Source organism: Marmota monax, unplaced genomic scaffold, assembly GCF_021218885.2.
Source record: "Marmota monax isolate L192 unplaced genomic scaffold, Marmota_monax_Labrador192_F-V1.1 WCK01_AAM20220418_F8-fsc00012, whole genome shotgun sequence".
Classification (NCBI taxonomy): Eukaryota; Metazoa; Chordata; class Mammalia; order Rodentia; family Sciuridae; genus Marmota; species Marmota monax.
Window position 1 is genome coordinate 10326035 of NW_026695227.1, and position 20363 is coordinate 10346397.

A 20363-nucleotide genomic window follows, 5' to 3' on the forward strand; every position below is an offset into this window, starting at 1 on the left:
ATGAGACTTCACATACTCCAGGTCATTCATTAATTCATTCACGAGGGGGGAGTCCTTTGACCTGGTTACCTTGCACTACACCCCACCTCTTAAAGGTTCCACCACGTTGACATTGCCACATCAGAGTCCAAGATTCCAAAAATGGTTTACATCCAAACCCTAGCAGTACTGTAACCTTTATCCACTAAGAGACATACAAGAAACTTGGGAGTGAGTGCAGAGGACCTGTATAAACTGAAATGCTACACAACTGATCAGTTCCACATCCAGCACCTCATCTTAAAATTCTTCCCACAGATAGACCCTAGTCTGGTTTGTGAACACCACCACAATCACCTACAAAGATTTTTTTTACTTTTGATTGCATGTATTTTATGCTAAATTTACTCCTGTGCCATAAGTTTTTGTTTCTTTAGTTTCTTCTGGGATATCTTTTTCTTCTGTGCAACTTCCTCTTCTGGTTTAGGAACAATTTGTTCCTTTTCAGTGAGGATCATCTCAGTTTGGCAGGAGGAACTCATGTATGGGTTAATCCCACTGTGAACATTGTAAATATGGCGGCACATCTTAGGTGTTTGTTTAGCTGGATATGTTCAATGACCAGAGAATTGACATCTAAACCCTTAAGTTCAACACTACTCTCTGCATTTTTAAGCATGTGCATCATAAATTCAGCACTCTTTTTGGGCCACTGTTCCTGTGTCTATCCCCACTTTTTAACCTGGACACCCTTCCAACTCCACCTATAACACCTGTATGGCACACAGTGCTTCTTTAAAGTTACATCTTTCAGGTACTTGGTGGCTTTTTGGATATGCATACCCTTGATGGCCTGCGCAGTTTCACTGGTATTCTTGCAGTGAATGCAAAGATTTGAACCTCTTGATTTGCCTAATTTTGTGGGGTTTTTCAGGTCAAGAAAGTAGTAGACCATTTTCATAAATCACCTAGGCTGCTTACAGGAAGAGAAACACTACCAAAATGTTTATGAATATTTGCTCCTAAGTTCCACCCTGTCTGCTGACTGAGAGTCTCTGAAGATGGGAAGAATCTTTGAAGTCTTCAGGCACTTGTGGTCCAGGGGCTATACAGTTTGGCATTTGGGAGGTCAGGGGATATATTTTGAGGGTGCTGAAATCTGTGATAAATTTATTCTCTAAAAAGACCAAGTATTCGAATGTAAGGATTTAGGCTTAGTTTCTGCTTTTTTAAAATTTTTCCCTCCTTACATCTTTAGATCATTCAGATTGCTATTTTAAGCCACTAAATAGATGTTAGAGAGTTTACTGGGTTGGTCTTTTTCCATTGTATTGGGACTTCAGTTCTGTTTTAGTGGCTTCTTGGCCATCTGGTAATTCTGTTGCTGGGAGCAAAAATGGAAAACAGAGGGCACTATTAATCCACAACTCCAAAACATAACAGTTGTCTGACTTTCCACGAATCCTGCCAAAATTAGGCCAATGACAATATTGTTTCTAACCCACACGCCTCGCTCAGGCCAATTTGGAAACCCATCCCTTGCAGCAGAACAAGTCTGCCACTGATGGAAAAGGATCAATAGGTTAAAAAATAAGGATTAGGTCCAGGAGTTTTGCCAGCCTCAAGAAATGGGCTTCATCATTAGGGCTGGGGAGAGGATCATGATAATTCTAATTTTCTTTGTCTATTTCTTTGGAACTCTTTGCAGTTGTTGAATAAGGACCAACTGAAATGAAATGCATGTTCTATTAGTGTTCTCTTCGCCAGTATACTAATTATTTTTCCTGACAAATGTCTGTAAGGAGGGTGTTATAGTAGCCTGATTTATGGCTACTTCACTTTGCAAGTCATATGCTCATGTTAGGATAGCACAAATAGAGGAATATTTAAAGTGCCAAAAATATGAAATGTTAAACTTTATTTCTGAGTGATTTTATTTTTGTTCTTGAATTAGAGGCATTAATGTATTTTCTTGACAACTGAGCAGTGAGAGAGATCTCTCAACTGGTGTAAATACCTATGGACTGAAATGGAATGCATTTATCTATTTACTAAGTGTGGAGTAAACTGATGAGAAATTTTAGATCAGGTACCCTCTATACCTAAATAACTCTGGAGAACAGGAGGCCTAAGAAATTTTTTTTAATGGTGTGGGAAAGAATTCAATAATAATTCTCAAATGACTGAAGGATTGTCACAGGGTCTTCCCTCCACAGAACAAAAGTAGAGTTCTCTTCCTCACTTCCCATACTGAATATGTCATGAACCTCGAGAAAATTGTATTCCATATCTCTCAAATCTTTTGATTCATCTATGTTCTCTCTCTCTCTCTCTTTGGTACTGGGAATTGAACCCAGAGGTGCTTAACCACTGAGCAGAACCTGTCTCTTTTAAATTTTTATTTTGGGACAGGGTCTCAGTAAGTTTCTGAGGCTGGTCTCAAACTTGCAATCCTCCTGCCTCAGTCTCCCAAGTGTTTGGGATTATAGTCATGCACCACCACACTTGGCAATATCCTCACTTTTACTTTCATAGTTTAGCCACATTTTCTATTTCAGGAGAAAGAAACAGAGAGGATAGGAGAAAAGATGGGGATGAAACTAACAGATGTTACACACACGTTTCCTTTCTCTTTTGTTTTCTCCTTTCTCTGATTCATTCTCTATACCAATGCTCTTCAACTTCAGATGGGGGTTCCTGATAAACCCATTGTAAATTGGAAATGCACTTAATACATGTCACTGACCAAGCATCATAATTTAGTAACACAGTGCATTGTACTTGCTCCTTGTGATCGTGTGGCTGACTGGGAGTTGCTCTCATTGGCACAACACAATATTGTGCAAGAGAATCATACTGCATCTTGATAGCCAGGGAAAAGACCCAAATTTGAAGTTCAAGGGCTTCTATTAAATGCATGTCACTTTTGCACCATCATAAAGTCAAACAAAATCTTAAGTTGAACAATTATAAGTTGGAGGTCATACTTCAGTCAGAGAAATCTTTCAAATCAGAAAACTAATCATGTTACTCCCTCATGTAATGTTCTTTGCTGCTTCCCCTCTGCCTGGACAATTAAGTCTGAACTACTTATTGTGGTGTACAAATCTTTTTTGTTAATCTGCTTCTCACTGATTTTCAGTAGTCTTTGCTTCTTTCTCACAACTTTTTATTTTAGACATACTGAACTACTGGAAGCTAATTATGCCATGTTTTTCAATGCTTCTCTGCTTGTATCCATGTGTTTCCTGGTGCCTGGAATGTTCTTCCTCTTGATTTCTGTTCATCTTTAGGAATCTCTGATACCATGTTCTCTCTGAGGCCTTCTCTGACAGTCCCTTAAGCAGAGTTAGCTCAAGGCTTCCTCTTTGTTTCTTATAGCTCTGTACATCCACATCCTGGCTCTTATTAATCCCAGTCTCTTCCCCAATGACACTGTGAGTTTCTTGAGGGCTATCATGTCTATAACCCCAGCGCACGTTGTATCTGCAATGAAACCACGATAAAGCTATTTACCGGGTGATGGGGTTCATTTAACAGAAGTTACAACTTTTAAGAAAAATTTTTAGCTATAGGTGGACCCAATATCTTTATTTTACATTTATGCAGTGCTAAGGATCGAACCCAGTGCCTCACGAATGCTAGGAGAGTGCTCTACCTCTGAGCCACATCCCCAGCCCCAGAGTTACAACTTTTTAACAATTACAACTGCTCAGAAATGAGGAGGCTGCCTGATACAGAGTAGGTACTTAGCAAATAAGTAGAATATTGAATGAGCTGTGAACACTTGAGTTTTCCTGTCACTAGGAAGAACTCGAGTCAAGTTTGACAGGCTCATTCAAGCATCATAAAATGTCCTTCATGGTGAGCTATTGAAAATTTTCCACCAAGAGTAATTAGACTGAACACACATGTGCACATGTAAAATACATCCATATATGAGGTCATGTAGATAGATCTATCTCTGTACATGACCATAAAATATAAATTTTTTTTCTGGGTCATAATTATTTTTTTTCTGTGTGAGGAATAATCAACTGTGAATATTATTTAAAGCATTCTTTCAGTTTCAGCAGCAGCTAGGGCTACTCATTCCTCTTCAATTCCTTTGAACAAGTCTTTAGGGTAATTCTTGCAGCTACTGACAACTGAAGGACTCACATGATGGAATGGATAGTGAATAGTTTGGAGGGGAAAAAAACTTCATATTTTTTCTTTAAAACTAGAAAAAATTATGCAAAAAGGGAAAAATGGCAGAAAATATATGTTTTATAATTTTTAAAGACTGACATATATTGTTATGGTTTGGATATGAGGAATCCCCCCAAAATTCATGCGTGAGAAAATGAAAGAAGGTTTAGAGGTAAAATGATTGGGTTATGAGAACTTTAACCCAATCGTGAGTTAATCACCTAATGGAATTAATCGAGTGGCAGGTGGGTGTGGCTGGAGGAGATAGGGCATTGGAGGTGTGGCTTTGGGGTATATATTCGAGTCCGGCAATGGAGATCTCTCCCTCTCTCTGCTTTCTGATCATCATGTGAGTTGCTTCCCTCCACCACACTCTTCTACCATGATGTCCTCTCTTACCTTGAGCCCCAAAGAATAGAGTCTGCTGTCTATGTACTGAGACCTCTGAAACCATGAGCCCCCAAATAAACTTTTCCTCCTCTACAGTTGTTCTGTTTGGGTCTTTTAGTTACAGTGGTGAAAAAGCTGATTAAAACATATATGACAATTTATAAGTTTATAACTTTGAATATAGCATGTTATATAACTTTGTTACTTACCCAACTTTTAAAAATATCAAAGTTTATATAGGTAAGGTACTACCAGTTCTTATGATGTACCCTCAGTGTAAGCAAATAAAAGTTAACATAAAGTGATAATCTTGATAGCATTTTTGAGAAACGTCATCTGAAAGAATCTTCTCTGACTGGAGGTCAGTATAGTAGAGGCACCATGGGGATGGGTTAAGGTGGTGCATCAAAGAAGCAAAAGTTACAAAATCTCAAACAAAGAGTTTATCTTTCCAACACAGTAGAGGGTAGCGTTGGGCAGATGGTCCTTGGAGAATGGGTGACTCCTCCCAAGCATAGCCAGACAACTAGATTGAAACTGATGATTTGCATCCCCAGGGCAACTATATTCAAGCATAGCATGCATCGAAATCACCTGGAGGACTTTTTTCTTTTTTGGGACCAGGGATTGAACCTTGAGGTGCTTATCCACCGAGCCACATCCCCAGCCTTTAAATTTTTTTTTTTTTTATTTTGAAACAGGGTTTTACTAAGTTGCTTAGGGCCTCACTAAAGTTGCTGAGGCTGGCTTTGAACTTGAAATCCTCTGCCTCAGCCTCTTGAGTTGCTGGCATTACCTACGCCCAGCACTTGGAAGGCTTTTTAAAACACAGAGGGCTGGGCCCCAACTCCAGAGTTTCTGATTTAATAATAAGGGATGAGGTCCAACAATTTTCATTCTTAACAAGTTTCCCATGACACTGGTGCTGCTGGTCAGGGACCCATACTTAAAAATGCACTGTCCTAGATGCTGTCCTCATCTCACTAGCCCACAGGGAGAGAGACACAGAACGTGAAAAAGATTTCACCGAAAGACACACTTTTCTTTTGGCCAGGGTCTAAGGTACCCAGTCTATGGCACTTTGCTAGAGCAACCCAAGCTGAATAAGATGATAAATAAATGAATCCATAAAACAGAATAGAGGACAGAAATATGCTTATGTATACATGGATTTGGACAAAGATTCAGAGTCAACTCAGGAAATGGTGCTAGAACAATTGTATATTTACATGCAAAACAACAAACAAATATTAAGCCTTGAACCACATACAAAAATTAATTCAAAGTTAACTTGAATCACAAATCTAAATATAAAACTATGACATTTCTAGAAGAAGAAAAGTAAAAATCATTGTGACCTTGGTTAGTGGACTACTTCATAGGTATGACACCAAAATCATGATCTATAAATTATTCATAAATTAGACATCATCAATATTAAAATTGGTCCTCTCCAAAGGACATTGTTAAAAGAATGAAACGACAAGCCACAGGCTAGGGAGGAAACATTTGCAAAGCACATATCTATTAAAGGATGCATATCCACAATGTAAATACAACATGAAAATAGTGCAAGAAAAAATGGGTAGCATGTTTAAAAGGACTTCACTGAAAAAGACATATCGATGGCAAATAAGCTCATGAACAGATGCTTAACATCATCATTCTAGGTTTAATATCTAGACTATGTAAGGTATTCAAACAATTCAATGGCAAACCAAACCAAACAATCTGATTTAAAAATGAACAGACCTAAGTAGGCATTTCTCAAAAGAAGATATACAAATGGACAACAAATATATAAAAAAATGCTAATATCACCAATCATCAGGTAAATGCAAGTTACAACCACAATAAGATATCGTCCCACTCCATTTAAAATGATTATAATCAAGAGTGCTGGAGAAGATGTGGAGAAAAGGGAACTCTTACACAGTGTTGGTGGGAGTAGAAATTAATCTAGCTTATAGAAAACTGAGTGAAGTTCCTTTTAAAAATTAAAAATAAGACACATTATGATCCAACAATTCCACTACCTGGTGTATATCCAAAGGAAAGGAAATCAGCATGTAGAAGAGACATCTGCACTTCCATGTTTATTGGAGCACTATTCAAAATAGCCAAGAAATGGAATCAACCTAAGTGTCTTATCAACTAACAAATGGATAAAGAAGATGTAGTACATATATATAACGGAATACTCTTCAGCCATAAAAAGAATGAAATTGTGTCATTTGTAATAACAAGAATAGAAGTTGATGTCACTGTTTTTTTTTTTTGTTGTTGTTGTGGTACTGAACTCAGAGCCTCACACATGCTAAGCATTTACTGTGCCCTAAGCTACACCCCAAGTCCTGGAGGTGAAATAAGTGTTAAGTGAAATAAGCCAGGCACAGAAAGACAAATAACACATAATCTCACTTGTGTGTGTGGAATATAAAAAGTTGATCTCATAGAAGTTGAGAGTAGAGTGGTGGTTACCAGAGGCTGGGGGAGTAGGGGGAGGGGAAGGAAAGGGAAGTTATAAGTATTAAGTTATAGTTTGAGAAGAGAAAGAAGTCCTGGAGTTCTGTTGCATAATAACATGACTATAGATAACGATACTGTACTAGATATATTTTAAAAAGCTAGAAGAAAGGATTTGAATGTTTTCATCATAAAGAAGTGATGAATGTTTGAAAAAATAAATATGCTTACTCTGATTGGAATATCACTCAATGTATACATGTTTTGAAACATCACACACCCCCTAAAAATGTACAATTTCAATGTATTGGTTAAAAGTAAAAAAAAAAATTCAAGTTAAATGCATGAAATCCAAATTAAAACTATAATGAAGTACCAGTACAAGTACATTAGAATGGCTACAGTTGAAAAGATCAGGGTATCAAATATTGGCCAGGATGTGAAAGAACAGATTCTCATACTATGAAACTGGGAATTTAAAATAGTACACCTGGTCTGGAAAAGTATGGCAGTTTCTTAAAAAGTCAAGCACACCTTATCATATGATCTTGACATTCCACTTTGAGTTATGAACCCAAAAGAAATTATATGTTCAGTCTAAGACTTTTATATGAGTGTTCATAAGGCATTATTTATGATACCCCTGAACTGGAAAAAATCCAAATATCTATTAATAGAAGTATGGATAAACAAATTGTGGCATATTCATGAAATGGTATTCAGCAATAAAACAGAGGGCACTGTTGGTAGATGCAACAACATGGATATATTTCAAAATCATTATGCTGAGTGGAAGAGGCTGGACATAGAGTACATATTATATGAGTTCATTTTTATGAAGTTTTAAAAATGAGAGCTTGAAGGTGATGCTAAGTGAAATTAGCCAATCCCAAAAAACCAAATGCCGAATGTTTTCTTTGATATAAGGAGGCTGATTCATAGTGGGATAGGGAGCAGGAACATGGGAGGAGTAGATGAACTCTAGATAGGGCAGAGGGGTTGGAGGGGAAGGCAGGGGGCATGGAGTAATTAATGATGGTGGAATGTGATGATCATTCTATCCAAAGTACAGGTATGAAGATATGAATTGGTGTGAATATACTATATATACAACCATATACAACCAGAGATATGAAAAATTGTGCTCTATATGTGTAATAAGAATTGTAATGCATTCTGCTGTCATATATAAGTAAAAATGTATATATTTAAAAATGTATATATGTAAAAAGTTTATATGTAAAAATATGTAAAAAAATTTGCATAAAAATAAAATAAAATAAAGGAAAACTCTAAAAAAAAAGAAAATGAGAGCTTGTCTTTTTTCAAAGAAGCATGGTTGCCTGAAGGTTGGGTGGGAGTGAAAGGGGTCACAAAGGGCATGAGGAAATTTTGGAGTTGAAGATATGAAGATATGGTCACTCTCTTGAATGCAGTAATGGTTTCTTGGTATATACATGTATTAAAATTTATGATATTATACATTCACTGTATTAATTGTATGCCTATTATACCTTAAGAAATCTATTTTAAAAAGGAAAAGAAAGAAGATAAAAAGAGCAATTAGCATATGGAGTTATTGTAGATTGTATTGATTTTTTAAATGCTGGAATTCTATTGAACTAAATGGATGTTTGACTATTTGAACTTAAAAAAAATAAGTTCATGTGCACAAAAACGTAAGCATAGATGTGGTTCCAGGGATCCTTTAGTTATGTTATCTTCATGTTACCAAATGGGAATTGTGTATCTAGAGTAAAAATGGTTGAGTGAAAGACATCAGGAGACCAGGCTTTTAGTTCTCATTTCTCTAAATGTCCTGGAAGTAGCTGATTTATTTATCCATCCTAATTTTGCCACTTGTAAAGTAGCCAAAATAATACCTAACTTAGAGGTCAAGGTGGATAAAGGACACAGAATAGCTAGAAAACGTGCTGTCAGATTGTTTGAAGTAGAAATTGCTACTATTACTATATATTCCCTTCTCCTTAGTTTTCCCAGTCCCTGGAAATCTCTCTTACCATTCACCTTCAGTTGGCATCGTTCTGAGTTAAAGCAAAATGTGTTGAGTCGGCAGATTTGACTGACTTCTGTAGCCTCTAGGGACTTGAAGCTGACAAACTCTCAGCTCCTTTTGGCCAGAAGCTGAGGCTAAGGGATTTGTGAGTTTCAGGTTGCTTTTTGGGGTTGTGGTGGGTTTTCCCCCAGGCTTGGATTTGCAGAGGTAGCAGATTGATTGAAGAGTGAGCAAATCTGAGTTTATGTCCAAGTTGAATCTGAGAAAAACATAGTTACAGTGATTAGAGGACTGAATTGCATTCCTTGACAGAAGGAGGTGCTGGAATTTTCTAGAACTGACTATTTAAGGTGAGCCAATTTAGCTGTCTCTATCAATGCCAAACACAGGGACAACTCCACCAATGAAATATTTGCATGGGTGAATCAAAAGAAGAGCATCAGCATGTCCACTACCAACAATGTTGGCATTATTACAAGCATTAAGTTTGTTGTGTGCAGTCCGCGAAGCCAGAGGGGACATGGAGGATGATGGGTGTTTGTAAAATTCCTTTCAGTGACCACCTCTCCCTGTTTCTTCAGGATGACGAAAGCTTCAATCAGCTGAGTACTGGTAAATGTTTAATAACTGACTCTAGATTGTGGGAAGATCCTGATTTTTAATGTTTGCCAATTTCTATGGTTTAAATATTATCGCCATAGTCAATTTCAAGTTTCCAACATATTGTCAGTTGGCTCACAAAATTCCTGAAAATTTAGATTGGCTCTCACAAGGTGATATGAACCAGCTCCAGCACAACACTGGATCCAACAAACCTGTGGGTAAGACTCACCCATTAAAGATGTGGCCATTCTTCACATCTCACCTCCAACTCGACTTACAGGTAAGGAGAAATGTCTATGACAGTTCATGAATCGATGAAGGTCACACAAACGCTCAGACACAGAGGAGATTTTTCCTAAAAACTAGAGTGGATATGACATTCTCTTTCTCCTTCTCATCCTTACTGATTGGGTATTAGTATGTATTACACGAGCTGAATCACACTGAAAAGAATTTCTCAGGAGGAACAAAGTTCCTTTTAAGTAAGTTGATTTTTAAAAATTTCTGATTTGAAATGATCCCTATCTTAGTTGAGAAAAGAGGAATGTTCCTCAAGCATGCTAGTTCTCAATGGGGTTAGAGTAACATTATCTCTTCGGAATGGTTGGGAATTTGCAAGGAAGATTTTTAATCATTTCAATGATTAGGGTGTCACAATGAATCAGGAATTACAGTGGCACACAGAGGCAGGGATGCTGAACATCTTAAGGTGTTGCACAAGACAGTCTCACACAAAGATTTGTCCTGTAATCTGGTCCTTTCATTTAAATATTCCCACGGGCCACATATGTAGGTGGAGAAAAGCTGCTTACAAATTCCTGAGCCAAGGCTGTAACAATTGTACCTGTGAACACAAAGTAAGTTTGTACCATTTAATCATATAGAGAATTTTCTTTTTCTTTAACATTTTTTTACCTTTATTTTACTTATGTATTTATATGTGGTGCTGAGGATAGAACCCAGGGCCTCACATGTGCTAGGTGAGCGCTCTACCACTGAGCCACAACCCCAGCCCAAAACATATAGAGAATTTTCTATGAATGTATCTGTCATGTAAGCTAAGGAGAAATTATAATCTGTTTTGTTGAGAACATCATCAGGCATAATATAATGTTTCTGAGAGTTATCCCCCAATTTGGAAGAGTATTATGGCTTGTAAGATGACCTAGCATTAGTAGCTCTTACACATTCAAAGTGATTTTTTTTTTTTTTGTGTGTGTGTGTGTGTGTGTGGTGGTGGTACTAGGGATTGAACCCAGTGTTGCTCTAGCACTGAGCTACATCCCTGGCTTTTTAAAAATTTTATTTTGAGACAGGTTCTGACTAAGTTGTCCAGACTGGTCTTGAACTTGTGAACTTGGGATCCTCCTGCCTCAGCTTCCAAGTTGCTGGTATTACAGGATGCAACACTGCCTCCAGCTTCAAGGTGATTTTAAGTATATGGGAATATAATTATTTGCCCTTTATTTCACAATACATAAACGAAATCTATCTCTTTAAATACAGACATTTATGGCAACTAAGTGAAAACATGTGACTGTTTTATTTTATCTTCTGGTATAATTGTTTCAAGCATTTTTAAATTGAAATAATATTTTATTGTGTTTAGTCTTTTTCACTATCCAATTAGTCAAACTAGACAGGAAACTAGGAATAATCCCCAGGTCCTCTCTTCTCCTTACCCCTCACATTCATTTATTAAGATGTGCTGGCTCCACCTTCTAGTTCCCTTTCCTAACTTACATCACCTGAGTTCAGTCTCACACTCCTTGCCTAAACTGTTCCAAAGGCTACGGAGCTATTTTTCACTCCTCATAAATGTTAAATTGATCTTCCCCAAACACAAATCTGAATGTTATTTCCTTGCTGAAGACTTCACTAGGTCCTAACTGAATAGAAGATAAAACCCAGTCTTTGGGATGGTGCAATAAGACACTCACTGACAATTTTCACCCGATCTCAACAGGCTTCAGCACAATGACCTGACCATTCATGCATTCCATTCCTCTGAGGTTTGGACATGCTATTTAATGTCTTTGTTAAGGAATCTTTCTCCTCATTTCTGACAGCCTGGAGAATTTTATTCATTATTTGTGACCAGCCCAAATTCCCATTCTAAATCTTTCTGATATAAATGGTTTCAAATGATCCTAGTACTCATTTTTATTATGATGATAGCATGCTTTATTAGAGCAGTCCTATACCAACAGGCACCCCCAATTCTGCTTCTCTACTACCCTATCAATGTGAGAAGAAGGAGCAAGGAGGAGAGAGACAAAATGATTTTTTGGCCTTGAGGGCAGGGCTGCCCCACCCAGGTCCTGCTTCACTAGAATGCCAAAGCCAGATGTGGAGGGCTCCAACAGGATTACTTGAAAGGTGAGGACACCTTCCTCTTGATTCCTGCCTGGATTCTTACTGAACTGCAGAATCTACAAGGTCACCAAGTTGCCTTCATCACAAAGTAGGGTGAGAGATTTCTGGCCAGAACTACAGGAATATACACCACTTACCAAGAGCCTCATTACATACCAGGACTGACTACACAGCATTGATGACCCACAAAGACCCCTCTGTGGTAGATATTGTATTCTCTTTGGTAGAGTTGAGAAAGCTGTTACTTTGAGGAGGAGCTGAGTTATTCTTGGTGAATGTTGAAGTTGTAAATGTTGAAGTTCATATGTTGTCCTAGGACTGCTAACCTGATACCCATGCCAGGTCACCATGACAGGTCATAGTGTAGAGAGGGCAGAAGTGAAAAGACCTGGTTGTTTTTAAAGACATGATAATTATATTAAAAGTGATAAGAATAAAAATGAGACTAAATTGGCAATTATTCTTGGTCATTTTAAAAGCCATTTCATAGCAGGTGCAGTAGTGTTTCTGTTTCTAGAAAGGACATGTAAAAATAACTTTTTTTTTTTTGCAGAGTTGGGGATTAAACCTGGACCTCAAGCATATTAGGCAAATGCTTCACCACAGAGGCATCCATATCTGAGTACTTTTTTTTTTTTGTCTTTCTTTTAAGACAGTATCTCACCAATCTGCCCTGGATGGCCTCAAACTTGTAATCCTCCTGCCTCAGCTTCCTGAGCAGCTGGGATTACAGGTATGTGCCACCATGCCCAATGTAGAAAGCACAGTAATTTAAAATAATGTGTTGCTAATGTTGATATTTAAGCCTATTTAAAAAATTTGGTTTCTTTTTGGTGTATTGTAAGAATTTGAAACTTGTTCACTATTTCTAGAAAACACAAAATATACTTTTGAACTAGAAGTCCTGTTATTGTTCATTTTTATAGATTTCAGAGCACATGCACAAATGTTTGCTAATATGGCCCTCACAGTCACACGGTGTGAAGTATCTTATTTTACACATGATGAGATACTAGGTTTAAATTAGACCTACTCAGTGACCTCAAGGTCACACAGCTGATCCAAAATAGAGGTGAGATGTAAGCTTACATCTTCTTTCTCAAAACCTTCCCTGTCACACCTCACCATCAACATACCTTTATTATTTATTAAAGAGATGTATTTCATGTAACAATTTATGTGAATTTAAAAGCTGGAAGCTAAGAGAGCGTAATTATTTATTTTTGAAATTTCACTTATAAAAATAATATGAATTACAGTTGCTTTACATGGTTGCTGTAGCTAGAGATAGGAGTTTTTTTTAATGTTTAAATTTTTGAGTAATTAAATGAACAGCAGTATGTACAATGTACATTTTTAAAATTTAATTAAATGGTACCTCTATATAAAGCACTATTGTGAAATGTATGTATAATGATTAAAGGGTTTAGTACATATAGAGTAATTTTCCCTAGTGCTTAAAAGGTCACCAGAAAGAAAAAAAAAGTGACAAATATGCTGTTTTAAGCTTTTTTTTTTGCCACTTTAAAAATGTCACAGTGAGTGAAAGGAAAAAGCTGCCCGATAGCAGATGAATGGGTATTGACAGCTGCACCAGTGTTAAATGCTGCATGGCAGAAAAATCTAGTGAAGAAAAAACAAACTGTATTCACGTTTCCATATTGCTTTTTATTAAATTTAAGTAAAGAGGCTTTAACTCTGATTTTTATCTGAATTTGATAATGAAGGCAATTTGTTAGACAAATCCATGTACACACAGAAAAGATCGGTGTATAATACAGGACATTTTAATCATGCACTAAATGTAAAATTATCCTGACAACACATGTGATATTTTATAGTGTCCATATGGTATTGCATATGCAGCTTATAATATACAACTGGTATCTGGATAACATATGATATAGATATAAAGCACACCCTACAAGCTTAGAATCATTTGATTACATGCACACACACACACACACATAGGGAAAAATATTCATGATTTCTCTGTGTTGAATATACATTTAACCTCTGCACTCATGTATTCGTATTATGAAGGGCTCAAGTTACTTCTGGGGGTGTGTTAGATTTCTTTTGGCTTGAATAACTCTTTCCCCAGAAGCCTGGAAAATTAATCATGTTGGATAGCCAGGTGTTATCCATTTGCAAATATTATTACCTTATAGGATTAGAAAAAGGTTTAATTATGAGAAAGGAAAAATAAACAATGCAGTAGGCAGAAAGTCCCACAGCAGGGAGTGTCCCATAGATCATCTTATCCATGAGCACTCACAATCCAAGGAATAGGGTACTTTTAAGCTGGAAACCACTGGGTGTCTGTGGACAGAATCTCAGGCTCAGACTGCTGCTGAGGATCCCTGAGACCGTTTGTTCTTTGCCGTTCCTTAACCTAACCATCTTCCTACAGAGTTGGCTTGACAAATGTTTTCCTGAGTACATCATTTATTCCCTGGAGAAGCTCGTCTTTCACACTCAGTCTCAATCACCACATGCAAATCCCTGTGTGTCTGTCTGCCCCTCCAGGTTGCAACAAAGAGCCATCCTTTGCATCAGTCAATCTCCACCACCTACATTACCTGTCATCTAGTTGGTGCTCAAAAAATGTGGAACGAATGAACAATTGCAATTGTATCTCTACCTGATTGTATTCCTATATCAAATGGAATATTTTCCTGAGGTTCTTTAGTACTGGGGGTAACTTGTCCTTTCCTTGCCAGGATTCCCAAGTACATGAAGTCTGTCTCTAATTGTCCTCAGGTTTCTCAACTTTAGGACCATACTTCTTTCATACTCTGCTGCCACAGTTTTCTCTGGTAACAATGAAGCAGAAAGGATGATATTTCTTCTCGTCCTTAGAGTTTTTGGTTATGCAGATTTAAAAAAAATGAACTTGAGAAAGAAAATTACCAAGCATCACCTTAGGCTTCATAGTTATATTCCACAAAAAAATAACGAAAAGTGCTGATGGAAAATACCAGACTATTTTTTTTAACCTTGCAAACATCTTTAGAGAATGTAACCTACTACCCCAAAAAATTACATTAACAAAATTACTTAGTTGTATAATTAGAGTATTCTACTAGCATACATAAATTCTGGAACTGAATGCTGTCATTTTTTATTTTTAAAAATATATCTTGTGATGGATGAATGATAATCACACCTGGAAACAGTTTTATAAATAAAAAAGTTAAATTGCATGAAATTATATTCAAAGGTGCTAATGAGTGTCAGTATTGCTTAAAAAGAGAAAAGATGATTTTTTAGACCTCAATATGTGCTCATGTGTTAACTAGATGTATTTTTTGCAGCCAATTTTGCTATAGTTTAAATGCATAGAGATGGCATTTAAGCTTTTGAGCTGTGGTCATTTTTATTGTTTTCCATGATAACAGTTCCTCTAACCTTATTAACAAGCAAATCTCTCCCTAGAGTTTGTTGGGGCTTGAGCTACATATTATACCAAGGCAAGCAGATGAAAAACTAGAACTCTGTCAACCTATTAATGCCTGTGTGATGCTTATTAAAACGGACGTGGTATCAAACCAGAGCCTCAGCTCATTTTCTTCTTCCCTGAATAGACTAATTTTGTGAATAAAATAAAACACTCAACTATTTAGTTTCCTATTGACAAAGTTGTAAGACAGGATGACTTGAAAAATCATTTAGTGCATGGTTCTCATCCCAACTATACTGCAGACTGTGGCCATGGTACTTGTCGACCTCACTTGGCCAGCCACTGGAGGCCATGTTAATTTGCACCCCTGTAAAGAATATTTTCTTTTAGAGAGAGAGGGAGAGGGAGAGGGACAGAGAGAGAGAGAGAGAGAGAGAGAGAGAGAGAGAGAGAGAGAGAGAAAGAACATATTTCTGAATTGGTTAAAATAATGGAATTGTTTGGTGTCTTCCAGTCTTTAATTTCTGAAGCATCAGGGCTAGTGGTTTACAAGTAGCACTAAAGTTAATTATTCATTTTTTTCTTCTTCCAGTAGGAGTTGTAACTCACAGTTTTGCTCCTCACTCTTTACCTCCCTTTCTCCCTCTTGGAATGATCTGGAGAGAAACTAGACCATTGCAAATAAACATCTGTCAAAGTCCCGTTCAGTTGATCCTGCCAATGGAATAACCAAAGACACATCTCTTGCTGAAAAGGATTAAAATATATACATACATGCTGGGATAAGACTCTTCTGCAAACCTATTGTCTTTGTGTTGAGTAGGGCCAGAGGGGGTCTATTTTGGCCTCCCAGGAAATGCTTGTGTCCTGGAAAATCCTACTAAAAGCTCAGGTGTTGTCCCAGGGAATATGCGACTAATATGAAGGAATGTAGGGAGGTAGACTATAATTCTGCAAGTCACAATTTGGCTGGAGTGCCAAGATCGATACCTCTCTTTTTAATAAAATTACCAAGGGATTGTTAATGATCCCAGGAAGTCTGACCAAGATCAGACTTTCAGAGCATTTATTACTTACTAAAGCTCTGACTGCATAAAACCTGTAAGTGCACCATCCTTTACTTAATTGGCTTTGCTTGCCAATCATAATGGCCATTTGGACTGACTATACAGTCAATAGAATATATCTTTAATCGGCTTGAGTATATCAGATTGACCTTTTCCACTCTGTGTCTGGAAGTGACATGGACATGGTGACATCAGAGTGAATCTTACTTGGTTAGTTGGACTTTCTAGGTGGCCAAATTACTACTGTGAATGAATGGAGCACTTTTTTGAGAGTCACATGAACTCTTAAGTGATTAGCAAACTATATGGTTAACAGAGGAAAAACCTGAAGCCCAGGGAATAACTGGAGTAGTGAAAATAATTTTTTCTGTGCATCAGATAATCAATAAACAGTACCCTGAGGGTTTGGAGAGTTAATCTAATTTCTGAAGCTGTGAAAGTTACTCCTAGAGAGTAGTTCGGCATGCATGGAAAAGAGTTCAATGAACCATCATAGTCTTTTACAGTATCTGAGTTCACCTTTGAAATCTGTTTTGAAATGGTTTCCCATCTCTGATTTTAAATTTATTATGTGTGAGCTTCTTGGTAGCATTTAAAAATAGTAGAAATTAAAATCTTAGAAATTCTTTCCTGTTCTCAGTATCTTCTTTGAAATTTATTATATAGATTTTAAGATTCACTATAAAAAAGGGTTTTTTGTTTTGCTCTAAATTTTGTTTGTATCCTAATTATTTTTTCAGGAAGAAGTGACAGTTGTACTTTAGTCTGAAATTTGTCCTCTAAAATTTCTCATTGTTAGTAACAACCTTAAGAATGCATTTGAAAGGATAAGATATGTGTTATCTGAGATACATAAGTTTGGTGTATTTTCAGTCCCTATTTTAAATATATATATATTTATTTGTAGTTGGACACGATATCTTTACTTCACTTATTTATTTTTATGTGGTGCTGAGGATCGAACCCAGTGCCTTGCACGTGCTAGGCGAGCGCTCTACCGCTGAGCCACAACCCCAGCCCATCCCTATTTTAATACTGCTTATACTTCACGAATATACTATGTTTATATAATGCTATATATTTTTGTCCTACAAATATACATAATTGTTGATGTGGTACACACTAAGCTCATAATAATGCTTGCTTCTGGGGAGAAGGAAGTAGAGTTAGACTGTGAAGGAGAATAGAGAAAACATCAACTATATATGTAAGGTTTTATCTCTTTAGAAGAAAAGTATGACAAAAATATTAGCATTTGTTAAAACTGTCTTGTAGATTCAGAGGTTTTATAATATTACTCTTTGTATTTTCCTGTATTTTTGTGACATTTCAGTAGAATAATGACTTGAACCACATCCCTTGATGTTCCATTCATACTGAATTCTTGTCAATTGATTTTTGTTTAACTTCCTAAATTCTTGCTCTTTTTCTTTTTCTTCTTTAAAACCAGAAAACTACTTTGGCATTGTTTAAAGAATGATAAAAGTCTCATTTAGATATGGGTTGAAAAAGCGCTGCTAATTCATCAAAGCATTTATTTATTTAAAAAAAACCACACACATTAGTTTAAGTCTGTCCCTCAGACTGTCACATCATTCTTAAGGGGCTTCTCATAGTCTTTAGACGACTCCATCTGCTCTTCTAAAAGGGGAACATCAAACTAGTTTGTTAGACGTGACACAATTAGATCTCAGATGCTCAGTTGCCTGACCATTTGTAAAAGCATTTTCTGGAAATTAGGAGGCAACTGCAGAATTCTGACTTTTTCTTCAAGGCTTTTATTTAATCTTGATTTTGTGCAACTTCTATTCTACTTCCTCTGTTGGGAACATGAATCATTTTGGTTCAAATTTATTCTCCCCACAGAATTTACACTCCCTGTAGTGCCCCCACAGGTAATTAATGCATGGTGACTTCTTCACTTTCACATGTCTATCCATGTTTTTTTTGTTGAATTGTGTATGTTTGCATTAATGGCAGTTCTCCGGGAGTCAAGAGATGATTCCCCTAGACTTAAACATTGTATAGGTCTGAAGAATTAATGCACACAGAGAATGAGCACGTATATATTTAATTAGACACATAGTAGGGATGACATCTTGAAAGGTCAGCCACCTTACCAACAGAGTCTCAGGATGACAGTACTTTGGTACAGTCACCATGTTTTAGATCAACAAACTCAGCATTGACAGTTTAGTCATATGGAGAAATCTGATTTATCCCAACTCTCAAAATACTGATGTATAAACCAGATGCCAGTTCATTAATTTATTCACAGACAGCCAATTTTTTTTCATTCTCTCCTTGTAAGGGGGGGATCATAAGACATTAAATTATAACCAGAAAGTTTTGCAACCGTGATATCAGAGCAAGAGAGTTTGGTTGAATGGCCTTGATGTGAAATATCCCTATCTAAGACCAACTTATTTGGACTGATAACATCATTTGACCAGAGTGCTGCCTTCCCTGGGCTCTGCTTGATAAGCCCTAAGAAAGTCTTCCTCTTTGGACTCATATTTTCTAGACTTCTTGATATTTCTCATTTTTTTTATTGTCTTATTTTTTTTCCAGACTGGTTGAAGTAAAATAGTATGATGATGGATTTATGTTAATACTTTAGATAATGTATGTAATACTCAACTCACTGTCAGGTACAGAGAAGTAAATGTTTGTTATGGGTGCTGGGGAATCTATTCATCTGAGTGGCAAAAGCTGGGGTTAAGTCAAAGCTTGGACTTGCAGCCGAGTTCTGCCATTGGAAGTGTATGGCCATAGGCAAGGTACTTAACACCTTTATGCTTTACTTCACTTAGGGAGAAGTAGGGAAAATAATTTTACCAATTTTATAGTTTTGTTGTGAGGACTAAATGAGATTAAGCACAGTGGCATCGAGTATGCATTTAACTTTGCTTATTTTTATTAAGATTATTGCAGTCTTTTGTTTCTCTCAAAACTCAACTAGTCATTTATAGTTTTCTATCTTTGGATAATTACTTTATGTGTGACCATTCCACCTTGTCATGCATTTTATGTTGACAATGAAATAGAAATTTCCCTCTAGATTTGTTAAATTCAGGTATGGAGATATTAAAAAAAATAAAATTAGGTACATTAAAATCTTATTGAGTTTATTTGAGCATACAGTGATTCATGAATCAGGCAGTCCCAGACCACAAATAGTTCAGTGCTCCAGAAGAGGAAACATTTATAAGGTGTTTGCAGAGCCAGTGCAAAGAAAATATATTTATTGGTTAAAATGGAAAGTTCCTAGTTAGAGATTAGTTGGTAGTTTCTGATTGGTTAAGCCTAAGTTTTTGTTTTGCTGCTTATATTGGGTTACAGTTTGCTTATGTAGGAAGTCAAGGGTCTGGAGCTGACTCAGGCTAATGGCCTCCCAATCAAAAAAGAATTTTTTTTTTAAACATGGATATACTAATTACAAAGTCTAAAAGTTGTAATAAAACAAGACTCTCAACAAGGTACCCTGACTCATTTGATATTACGCATAGTTCTTACTAAAGAGCATGGTAATTAGGGGAAAATGCTTGCTAGTTTACATGAGCGAGAACAATTTGTGCTGTTTTACAGAGCCAGGGAGTAACCTCCTTAGCTCTCTTGCAATTGACAAATGGCACCCATAGTTTCCTGAGGAAGAATCTACATTTAAGCATCTTTGTTACTATATAGCTATCCACATAGACTTACAGAGAAATATTCTGGATAAGACTGAGCTGGAGTTCACTTTCTCTCCTTGGTCCTCAAACGTACCACCTCCTACAGTCCTCTCCTGTGGGTCCTCTTCTCTCAAGGGTCCCTTCCCAGAGTGTGGAAGTGCACAGCTCTGGGGTGATGGGAGTCTTTCACCTTGTCC

General features: G+C 36.8%; 2 pseudogenes; one reads left to right on the top strand and one right to left on the bottom strand.

Annotated features, from left to right (window-relative positions):
* Positions 1-383: 383 nt before the first annotated feature.
* Positions 384-934, bottom strand: LOC124087434 (large ribosomal subunit protein uL22-like; annotated as a pseudogene).
* Positions 935-9573: 8639 nt separating this feature from the next.
* LOC124087141 (heat shock protein HSP 90-beta-like) overlaps positions 9574-20363 on the top strand; it is a 92075-nt pseudogene continuing 81285 nt past the window's right edge.